Source organism: Megascapheus bottae, chromosome 3, assembly GCF_031878675.1.
Source record: "Megascapheus bottae isolate mThoBot1 chromosome 3, mThoBot2.hap1, whole genome shotgun sequence".
Classification (NCBI taxonomy): Eukaryota; Metazoa; Chordata; class Mammalia; order Rodentia; family Geomyidae; genus Megascapheus; species Megascapheus bottae.
Genome location: NC_143511.1, coordinates 53,933,148 through 53,943,430, shown reverse-complemented (window position 1 = coordinate 53,943,430; position 10,283 = coordinate 53,933,148). Strand labels below are relative to the sequence as shown.

At 39.8% G+C, this 10,283-nt stretch overlaps 1 long non-coding RNA gene across 3 annotated transcripts; it reads right to left on the bottom strand.

The window, feature by feature from the left end:
- Positions 1 to 684: 684 nt before the first annotated feature.
- Positions 685 to 5,940, bottom strand: LOC150065499 (uncharacterized). 3 transcript variants are annotated; one of them, XR_016534783.1, is made up of 4 exons: positions 5,877 to 5,933; positions 4,949 to 5,023; positions 1,262 to 1,378; positions 685 to 840 (listed from the first exon to the last, which is right to left on the bottom strand). It is a non-coding gene; the product is annotated as an uncharacterized LOC150065499 (long non-coding RNA). The 3 variants fall into 3 exon arrangements; XR_016534785.1 differs by lacking the exon at positions 5,877 to 5,933 and adding an exon at positions 5,723 to 5,821; XR_016534784.1 differs by lacking the exon at positions 4,949 to 5,023 and having other exon boundaries at positions 5,877 to 5,940.
- Between the last annotated feature and the right edge of the window lie 4,343 nt (positions 5,941 to 10,283).

Below are 10,283 nucleotides of genomic sequence, written 5' to 3'. Positions count from 1 at the left end.
GGAGTCTAGCTCAAAGGGTTTGTGCCATCTCTATTGTAGATAGGGGCCTCTGACTGCTTGGATTCTTAGAGGGCAGGGGGCAGCCTTGCAAACCCAATATTCCTTCCTTGGAGAGGGGAATAACACAGTCCCCATCCCATAGCCTAATAGGAAAAGTAAATTGCTTGTCATCTTCTCTGAAAGAGACTTTTTTGTTTTTGTGGATTCTGTCTAAAGCTGTCACAAAATAGAAATTATGAATCACAAGAACATTAGTGCAATAATTTTGCTCATGTAGACGGATGAAAATGGGACTTAATTCCTTTTTCTTGCAGAATCTCTGAATTCCAGTTCATATTTCTTTATGTGAACATGACTTTTCCCCTCTGGATTTATGTTGAAGCTGAGCAAGCATTCCTGGTGAAATTAAGCACACGTATAAACAATAGATTTGGACAGCTCAATTTTGGTCCTTGAACTCCATTAGAATTTCCCCCCTCCTCTACTTTATGACAATTCCTGGTTCTTTGCTTCTGTAACTCACTTCTATATTGAAGATCAGATTTGTGCAATGGTATGCCAAATTGATATGGGACTATGCTGATTGTTTTGCTTAGGAAAAATGCTGAATTTAAGTTTGAAATGTTTGTATTTGACCAAACTTTTAGAAAAAAGGAGACAATATTCAAAGCTTAGGAACCATGATTGTATTTTCTTGCTATTTTCTTGCAGTTTTTCTAGCAGAGGTAGAGTAGGGTCTTGAGTCATCCTTGGCAGTGAAGAGATGAGATAAAGTTAAGGGAGACTGATGGTATATTCCCAAGGAGTTGCAAACAAATGAGTTACTTTTCATCCTGTGGTCTATAGTCAGAAGAAATAATGATTAAAAGCTTAATGAAAGCAAGGGGTGGGGGACAGAGTGAGAGAGAGAGCTGGGGAGAGAGAGACAGAGCGAGGGAAAGAGAGAGAGAGAAAAAGAGAAAGAGAGAGAGAGACAGAGAGAGAGACAGAGACACACAGAGAGACAGAGAGACAGAGAGAGAGACACAGAGAGAGAGCGAGGGAAAGAGAGAGAGAAAAAGAGAAAGAGAGAGAGAGAGAGAGAGACAGAGAGAGAGTCAGAGACAGAGACACACAGAGAGACAGAGAGACAGAGACAGAGACACAGAGAGAGATTCTCAGGCAGAAACCATCAGAAAAATGAAGTATGTACACATACCTCCCACTTCTTATTTTATAGATGAGAAACTTGAGGTTCAGAAAAGGTATTCAATTTGCCTACCTTGTAAAGCTGCAGTTCACATATAGAACATTTAGATCCTCTCACTTTTTGTGTTGCCCTTGATCTTCCAAGAAAGGAATTTATCGGGATTTTGTGTATATCCTTCTCATGAGGAGCCTGAAGGAAGAATGAGCAATGGATAATAAACCAACGAATGAAAATAAAAGCAGACAAGGCATTGCTCAGGAAGAAGAGCTCAGCAGAATGGGGAAAGATCTTGGAGCTTGAGAGATGCTTTAAGTGGACAGAGTAAAGAGAAAGTTGGAGTCTCTATCAACAAATTCAGGGCAGAAAGATGGTATAAAAGATTGAAGTAGCTGGGCAATCATGGTTCAAAGCCAGCCTAGGTAAGAATCAGTGAGACTTTTTTTTAAATATTTATTTTTATTGTAATCTATAGAGGAGTTACAGTTATATTCACCAGATAGTAGATGCATTACTTCTCACACATTAATACCCCTTCTTTTATCTCTAATTAACCGCAAGAAAAAGAGAAATGAAGCTGTAGTAATAGCATACCAGCCTTGAGCAATGAACTCAGGGATAGTGTGCAGGCCTTGGGAAAAAGTCCCAGACTCAGAATACACACACACACACACACACACACACACACACACACACACAGCATGAAGTGTTATATAACATGTTATTTTCCTCAGAAACAAAAAAATTAAGAAGAGCTACAGAAAGAAGCTCAGAAAATGAGACACAGCAATTGTGCAGATGCCAAAGTGGAGCAGGCAAATAAGAACAGGGGATTTGGGAGAAAGACAGGAACCGAAGGTTATGATATATTTTATTTGTATTTACTCAAGTATTGTTAATGATATAATGTCTTCAGTTCAGTTTCAGTCTATCCCTACAATACTTTTGTTTAAGCATATAGTTGAAAACACAGGGGGAAAAGATGGATTGTCCTAGGTAGAAATCAGTCCTAATTAGAGTGTGTATTCTCAGAAATGAGTCTTTGAGTCCACATCTCTCTTCTTCCTTTGCTAGCACATTTATCCTTACTCCACTTCATTGTTTAGAAATCTAAAACTTCATTGTCTTAAGCTGACATGATTCCCTCTCAAAATCCCAAATGAATTCAGCTATTTTTAAAAGAACGGGTTTTAGCAAAGCAGGCCTGGGTACACGGACCATGGCTGTGAAAAGCTAAAGAACATTTCCAGGAGCAGAAGCTGTGTGGATTCTGTGCTTAGAGAAAGGGCTGACCCGTGAGGAACATGTTTAAAATAATGTCTTTAATATATTGTAAACAGGGAGCTTTTCTTTAGCGTATCTCATATTGTTTGATTTCATTTTCTTACATGACAAATACGAGGCAGGAGGAAGAAAAAAGCCACATTGCCTTTATGGTTTAATTTCCCAGCAGCACTCTACATTGGAGACAGTATTTAATGAAAATGATAGGCTAGATAATATAAAGTTCACATTAGGTGCCAAGTCCTTTCAGAAAAGAATCTCTTCAATCTACCTCAAGATATGTGAGCTTGAGTATTTGTGGTAGTGGCTCTGTGTGTGTGTGTGTGTGTGTGTGTGTGTGTGTGTGTGTGTGTGTGTGTGTGTGTTTTAGGGAAAGGATGCATCCAAGTTATCTCCCTTCAAATCCTGAACTAACTTTATTGGTGATATCTAAAACATAGAGTTCTATATTAAAGGGATTATCTTTCCTTCTTTCTGTAGATGATTTTCAATGGAATATTCATCTTTTAAGAAGCCACTGAGGACCGGGAGTGTGGCTTAGTGGTAGAATGCTCACCTAGTGTGTACAAAGCCCTGGCTTCTCAGCACACAGAAAAAAGCCAGATGTGTCAGAAAGAACGACATTGCCCCATTTGTAAGGATATGGAAAGACTTAGAAAAAATCATATTAAGTGAAGTAAGCCAGACTCAAAGGAACTTAGGCTCAATGGTTTCCCTCATTTTTCATAACCAGTAGAAACCTTGGGCTCTTCTAGCAGAGATTTACACTAGAGCAAAACCTTGATACATAAGGCCATATAGTATGACGCTAAATGAAAGGACTTCCAGGATATAGATACTAAAGCCATATAATGAGTGATTGTTGTCCTTAAGGTACTATGTTATGTCTCATCTCTTTTGCTGTCCCTTGGTTATCTCATATTGTTACAGTATTTCACCTGGTTATCTGATAAATTGTATATATACGTATTTGGTTATTTGAAATAGGATAGGGAAGGGGGGAAAACAAGATGAGGGACGGGGGTGGGAGGAGGGAAATGGGGACCATGACATGAGAAAGGGTATCAATGTATGTGAAGTAATGCACCTTCTATCTGGTGAATATAATGTAACCCTTCTATTGATTACAATAAAAAATATATGAAAAAAAGAAAAAAGCCAGATGTAGTCCTGTGGCTCAAGTGGTAGAGCTCTAGCCTTGAGAGAGCTCAAGGACAGTGCCCAGGCCCTAGTTCAAGCCCCAGGACTGGCAAAAATAATACCATTGTTAGTAGATCCATTTACATTTCACGAAAGAACTAATCCAGGCATTAGGTTCTACTAACAAAATTAATCAGTGCTTAACTATATTTAGAAATCATCCCTAAACTATTATTTATAAACATGATAGGGAGGAGACAGTGTACAATTATTTATAACTTGGCTTGTGTGGCTCAACTATATAATAAAATGGGGATTTCTTCCAATTTTTCATTTTGTAATTGAGCATAGCAACAAAGAATACTGGCTTGGGTGAAATGACCTACAAAAATGAAATTCTTGCTCTCATTTACGAGTGAATACATTTTCTTTTAGGAAAGAGCAAAGTATAATCAAATCAGAGGGTTAAATGAGAAGTACAGAATAAATAGTGATTTCCCCAACTTTTTCCAGATTAATTCAATTCTTGGGAATCTTAGGCTTTAGATACCTCATGATTGCCCCACAAAATGCTGTTTCCTGAAAATGATTAAAATGAGTGAAAGGCTTTATACTGAAGTATAAATGAAGTAAGAGGCAGGTAAGGGCAAAGTAGGTAATAAAATACTTGACTACAGTTACACAGCTATACTTTCTAGAAGCCAGTCACATAACTAATGTAAAAATATAGATATCGGTCTAATGAAGCAGAATGTTTAGGCATCTGGTGGTCATAGGGAGAGTAGAAGAAGATGACTAAGCTGTAGTACCTCTCTCGAGGCATTTGTAGCTTTGTACTTGTGTCAGGGAGGTGTAAGAAGTTACTGGGTTAACTTGTTGCTTCTTGTGGAAGATAGATTGATCATGTCAGGGTTCAAGTCAGACAAAACAAACACCCTTGATATGCACTGAAGGAATAAATGTTTCATGGCATATGTCTTCCCAGCGTTTTCTTCTCCTGAAATTAAGGCCTATATCATGTTCAGTTTCCATTTAATATTTTTCCCTGTTCAAAGACTTCAAAGGATAATTTGAAGGTGCAGAAAGAAGAAAATCAGAATATTTTAAAATTTACTTTTTCCACTATCAATAGGTACCCTTTCTCAGATTCTCCCCCTACTTCCTCCCTCCCTCCCTCCTATCTTCTCTGCCCTCTCTTCTTGTGTTATCTATGCATGTCTATAGTATATATTGGGTGTAAAAGTTACAAAACTGAGAAGAAAATTGGATCTAGTCTGATTTTTATCAAAATATATTTCAAATATTTCCTTTTGTCATTAAAATATCTTTACAACTTACCATGTCGGTGTAGTATTCCATTGTATGGCTGCACGGCCATTTATTTCAATAATTCGTTTTGCATTTAAAGTGCTCCTATTTTCATCTAAAACGATGCTATTCCAATTGACAAGTTCTCAGCATTTTTCCTTCTACCTCTTCCCCCCCTCCTCCTCCTTCTCCTCCTCCTTCATAACATTAAGATAACTTTTTTAGGCAAGTGCTCTATTACTTAGCTACACTGAAGCTAAGTGATAGAATGCTTCAGTTATTTTTCTGATGGAGCTTTATTCTTTTTGCCTGGGGCTGGCCTCTGGCTATGATCCTCTTACCCACCTTTACTTCCTCTGTTCACTGGGATTGTAAACATAAATCAAACCCAGATTGTATTTTGGGACAGTCTTGTGCTCCTCTGTCTCTCTGCCTCTCTCTCCCTCTCTCTCAACTCTGTCTCCCTCTCCTTCTCCCTGTTCCCCCTATCTCTCTGCATGCCGCCATCTCTCTCTCTGGGACCCCCTCTCTATGCCTAGGCTTGTTTTCAGTCATGATGCTCTTATGTCTGCCTAATGCAAAACTGATAATTCAAGCATGTGCCACCATGTTCATCCCTTGCAGCCAATTTTTTTATGTGCACTTCTAATTGTTTCTTAAATATGTTTTTTTTTTCAAATTGCTGGAACAAAGTTAATACAGACACTTAAGATTTTGGATCTAGGGGCTGGGAGCTTGGTCTAGTGGTAGGATGCTTGCTTAGCACACACTAAGACTTGGGTTCAATTCCTCAGTACCACATACACAGAAAAAGCCAGAGTGGTGCTGTGGCTGAACTGGTAGAGCACTAGCCTTGAGAAGCCCAAGGACAGTGCTGAGACTCTGAGTTCAAGACCCAGGACTGGCAAAAACATTTTTTTTTAGATCTATATAAAGTAGAGACAGTTTAAAGCACCACCTTCTTGACCCATAGTGAGCATGCTCAGGGACTAATGGGGGTTGGGAGTTCCAAAGGAAGTGGATGCTGGCTAGTTCTAGGTGGCAGTTACTGGCTCAGAATGTAAAAGCATCACCCCCAGTTGAAACGGACCCAGGTAGCTCCAGAGGACAGTTGGATATTTTTAATCTTGGAGGAATGGTCAAGAGGATTGGCTATTTTAAACTAGTTATTTTAAATTTAAAAGGTCCGGTAGGGCCCCTGACTAAGACTCAAGAAAAGGGTGTATTTCTTATACCTGGTACTTACTGTTTGCTTGAATCCAGACAACGTGGTCGATTGCTAACTCAGCACTGAACTTCCTATTGCTCTCATGAAGCTGGACAAAAGTAGGAAGAGGAAGAAAACAACTCAGTGGGGTTGTGAAAGGAGACGCTGTTGGACTTCGAGATGGGCATTAGTCACCTGTAGGAAACACACCTGCAGTGTCTCCAGAAGCTGTTCTCTTTTACCACTCAAACCAACTCATTCATTCCCATTTATCTGTCCTGCACCTGGCTTCTTGAAAAGAAATTTGAGTCCATACTTCATCAATCTCCTTTTATCCTCCCAAATGGGAAATGAAGCAAGGCCTGTAATTTTCTTTCATTTGGAATGTCTCTCAAATCACCATTTCCAGCCTTTTGCACATGTCTATAATTCTGCAGTAGCTTCAATCCCTAGTTCTTTATTTTAATTACTCTCCTCTGTTTCTAGTTTACTCTTTCCTAAATGACGGTGAAGACATTTCTGTCAAAGGACCTGAACTCCAGCAAATGACACACAAGCTTCCTGTGGGATTCTTAAGATGGGGCTTTGTCATACTCATCTTTGTATCTCCAGTGTTGAGGCAAGTGGAGGCTGGCATCTAAACCAACTTAGCCTCACGAAAGATTTGAAGGGGAAGCTTGAGTTTCAGACTAAGCCACAAAGCTCGCAAGAGCTAAGATTTAGAGTGAACCTGAACCTCTTGGTCAGGTTGTCCTCAAGTGATTTCTAGCACTTTTCTGTTGTGCAGTTTTAATTGCCAGAAGAGATTATGGTTGCGACTAGAGGTTAGAAGGCAGAGGTGGTTAAATGAAGACTAAGAGATGTTTGGGGGCAAGAGGTAGATCTGAAGTTGAAGTTAGGCCTCGAAAGTCAACATAGGATTTTCCCTGAAGGAGGAAAGATTCCATAATATGGGAGCAAACAGCAGAGACATTGAGATAGAAACTACTGTGAACACTGAAAAAAACTGGCCCATCCATGGGAAGACTTCATGCAGTCTTTGTCCTTGGAAGCAATCTTGCTTTACAGTAACAGTTCCACTATAGTCTGAAAATAAAGCCTATGTGTTTTTTTTCATGGGTTTTGATGTGAAGAGCTTCAGAGAATAGCAATCTTTCTGTGTGGTGAGGGCAGAGAGAAGAAAGTTCATTGGAGTATGGCATTCCTTCACCAGGGAGTTTGAAATGAGCTGGGATAATGAGAGAATTCCTATGGCAAGTCACAGTACCAGAGGCAGCTTGATATCCTAGCATGGCTTATGTTTTTCAGCCCTAATCCTCAGTCTCCCTCCAATCAGGAGGATTGGTTTATTTGCTACGACACTCTACATGTCACTTATATACCCAGATATCAGTTTCTCAGTTCAAATATTGTCAATAGAGTCTAGTCTTTGGAGCGGGGTTGGGGGCAGAGCTCTTGGGAGATCTTTGTTGTTGTCAATTAAGAGGTTTTAGAGATAGTTGGTTCCTTAGGAGGAGAGTGGCCAACTGCCAAGACCTTTTTTAACCCTCCCACCCCTTCCTGGTTTCTTTCTGAAGAAGGGAATTTATTCAATCCCTTTTTGTTCTGCAGCTTCCTCAAAGGCCCCACTACATGGTGAGCACAGGGCCTATTCTGCATTTTTCACACAGTCCTGGTCTGTGTGGGTGTCTCCTGTGCCCTGTAGTGAAAAGCAGAGGAGCCTCGTGAGCCTCTGTCTAGATTCCCCCCAAGAAACAAAATCTGCTGCTTCTTGACAGGGAAAAGTGCTCCCTTAAAAAGGGCTGGCCCCACTTAGCTATGGCTGCCTTGCCTCCACTTTGGGCTGAGTTTGTCACTGTTATTTGGGGACAAATGTTGGTAGATCTCTTTCCTTCTTCCTAAAGCACCATCAGGCCTGAACATTCCCACATATGAGAAGCAGCTGGGGACAGGCATGGGGGTTGGTGTCACAAAGACATAATCAAGACACACAAAGTAGGAGAGCCCCCGCTTCCTGCCCTCCAGCAGACCACACGCATATCTTAATAATAGGAGTTGAGTCTTTATGAAGGGCTCATAATAGTATCTAGCACTTGGCAAGCTTTCAATAAATATTTGTTGCATCAAAAGATTAAAAAGAGTGGATGAGGGTAAATGGGAAATATTTATTATTCTAATTGTCTCTATGTTTTAGGTTTTTTTTTTTTGGTTGATGGTGCTGTTTATTATTCAGTCATTATTTTAGTGCCTTCTTCATTGCCCTTCAGCCTTGAGAATTAAACCTAGAAATACTCAGCAATGTGCAACTTTGAAGTTAATGGTGCAGCCTCCAGTCAGCTACTACTAATTGACAGCAGGTGGCTTATTATATTCCTTCCATGACCCAAGCCTTGTATCGATGTTCCAGCAAAACAGATGCTCTTCTGTTCCCATATCCAGTGTGTCCTTCACATTTCCCCATAGCACAAGATCTGCCTGGATCTTCTCACTCTCTTGGAGATACGAGAGTCCTGATCCTGGATCTTAGCCCTCCTGGTTTGGAGGAGTCACCCTCTCCTACTAGGTGACACTATTGTCATGTGCTTGTCCTGGCTGTCACTCTCCCAAGATGCAGTATTCTGCCCTTTGGTTGGCTCCTTTGCCAACTGACTACTGACTACTAGGCTTCTCCTGTGTTAGCATGCCTCTTGTCTGAAGCTGAGGAATTTCTACATTTTCCTCCCATTGTTAGACTCTCCTTCCATCCTTACTGGCCTTGTTGGGCTGCCCTGTGGTTAATGGAGTTTTGCTTTTGGGGAAAGCATTTATTTGCTATGCATTTCTGCATCCCATTCACATTCAGCATCTCTTCCTACTCAGCATCTGATTTGAAAGCTTCTCTGTCCTTGTGTGTTTTCATTAGAGCTTGTTTTACTCTAGGCTCTAGACCCTGAGGAAATCCTGTTTGGAGTGTGAATTTCAGGTTTTTAGAAGAAAATGAAGGTTGTTGATGGGGGTTGTATGCCTCTTGTGATTGTGTGGCTTTCTATTATGTAAAGTCAATTTATTATGCAGTCCTTAGGGAAAAACGGTAGGAGGAGAGAAAGGAGAGGGAAGGGAAAGAGGGAAAGAAGAAGAAACATCTTCCTTTTAAGATGGGGAAACACCTTCCTTTCAAGGTCTTTCTGAGAAGCATGTTACTGCACGAGGTGGGAGGGATTAAGATCAGCCTTCTTGTCCTTCAGCGATGGGAAGAGACAACCATCAGTCAGGCATTATGTTTAGATGTTCTGCTTTTCCCACATAATATTTTTCTGGCCTTCATTCTTGGTCTCTCAGAGAATTGGTTAGATTTCTGTTTTTTTTTTTTAATGAGAAAGAATAAAAACGGTGGCCACTATGACTGGATAAAACCTAGCAGTAGAAAACCAGAGATTAGAAAGATAATGTAGTAAGAGTGGGGGATGAAGAGATGGTATGGGTGGACCCGTTTGAGGATTGTATCTTGTATCTACAAAAAGTGGGTGCAAGGCAATTTACAACTGCTATCTTGTGTCAGGAGGACCACATATCATTTAGAGGTAGAGAGAAAGGGAAGATTTGATTTTTTAATATACTTCATTTGGATATTACTAACCTTAACTTTTTTTTGGTTAAATAATAGCTATGAATATAACTCAACAGCTGACCTTTTGAGATTGCTTTTCCCTAGTGAACACTTTCTGTGCATTTTAAGTACAGTGGGAAAGGGATGGATTTTAAATGTTGTTCTATTTGTATTTTTATCTACTCACTTTATGTTTAAGATATATTCTGAATAAACCCAGTAGATCTAGTAGGTAATTTATAACTATGGGTGATATTGACAAAATGCATACGTAGCAGTATGTGTGTGTGTGTGTGTGTGTGTATGTGTGCATACTTCTATAGGGAAAATCAATGCATTTATGTTGGAAGGTTGGTGTGAATGCATCTTTCTTCTTTATATTTGCTATTTTCAAAAACGTTCAAGTGGAATTACTTGTTTTCTGTAATGGATAGAAGAATGTGTGAAGTAACACACACACATGCTTTTCTCTTTGTCATTTACATTATGGTAGAAGGAAAGCTTGTTTGATGGAAGAATTACTTCTTAGGCATTCTGAATGTAGATCTCTTAAGTGAGGTTTTTTTTTTTTT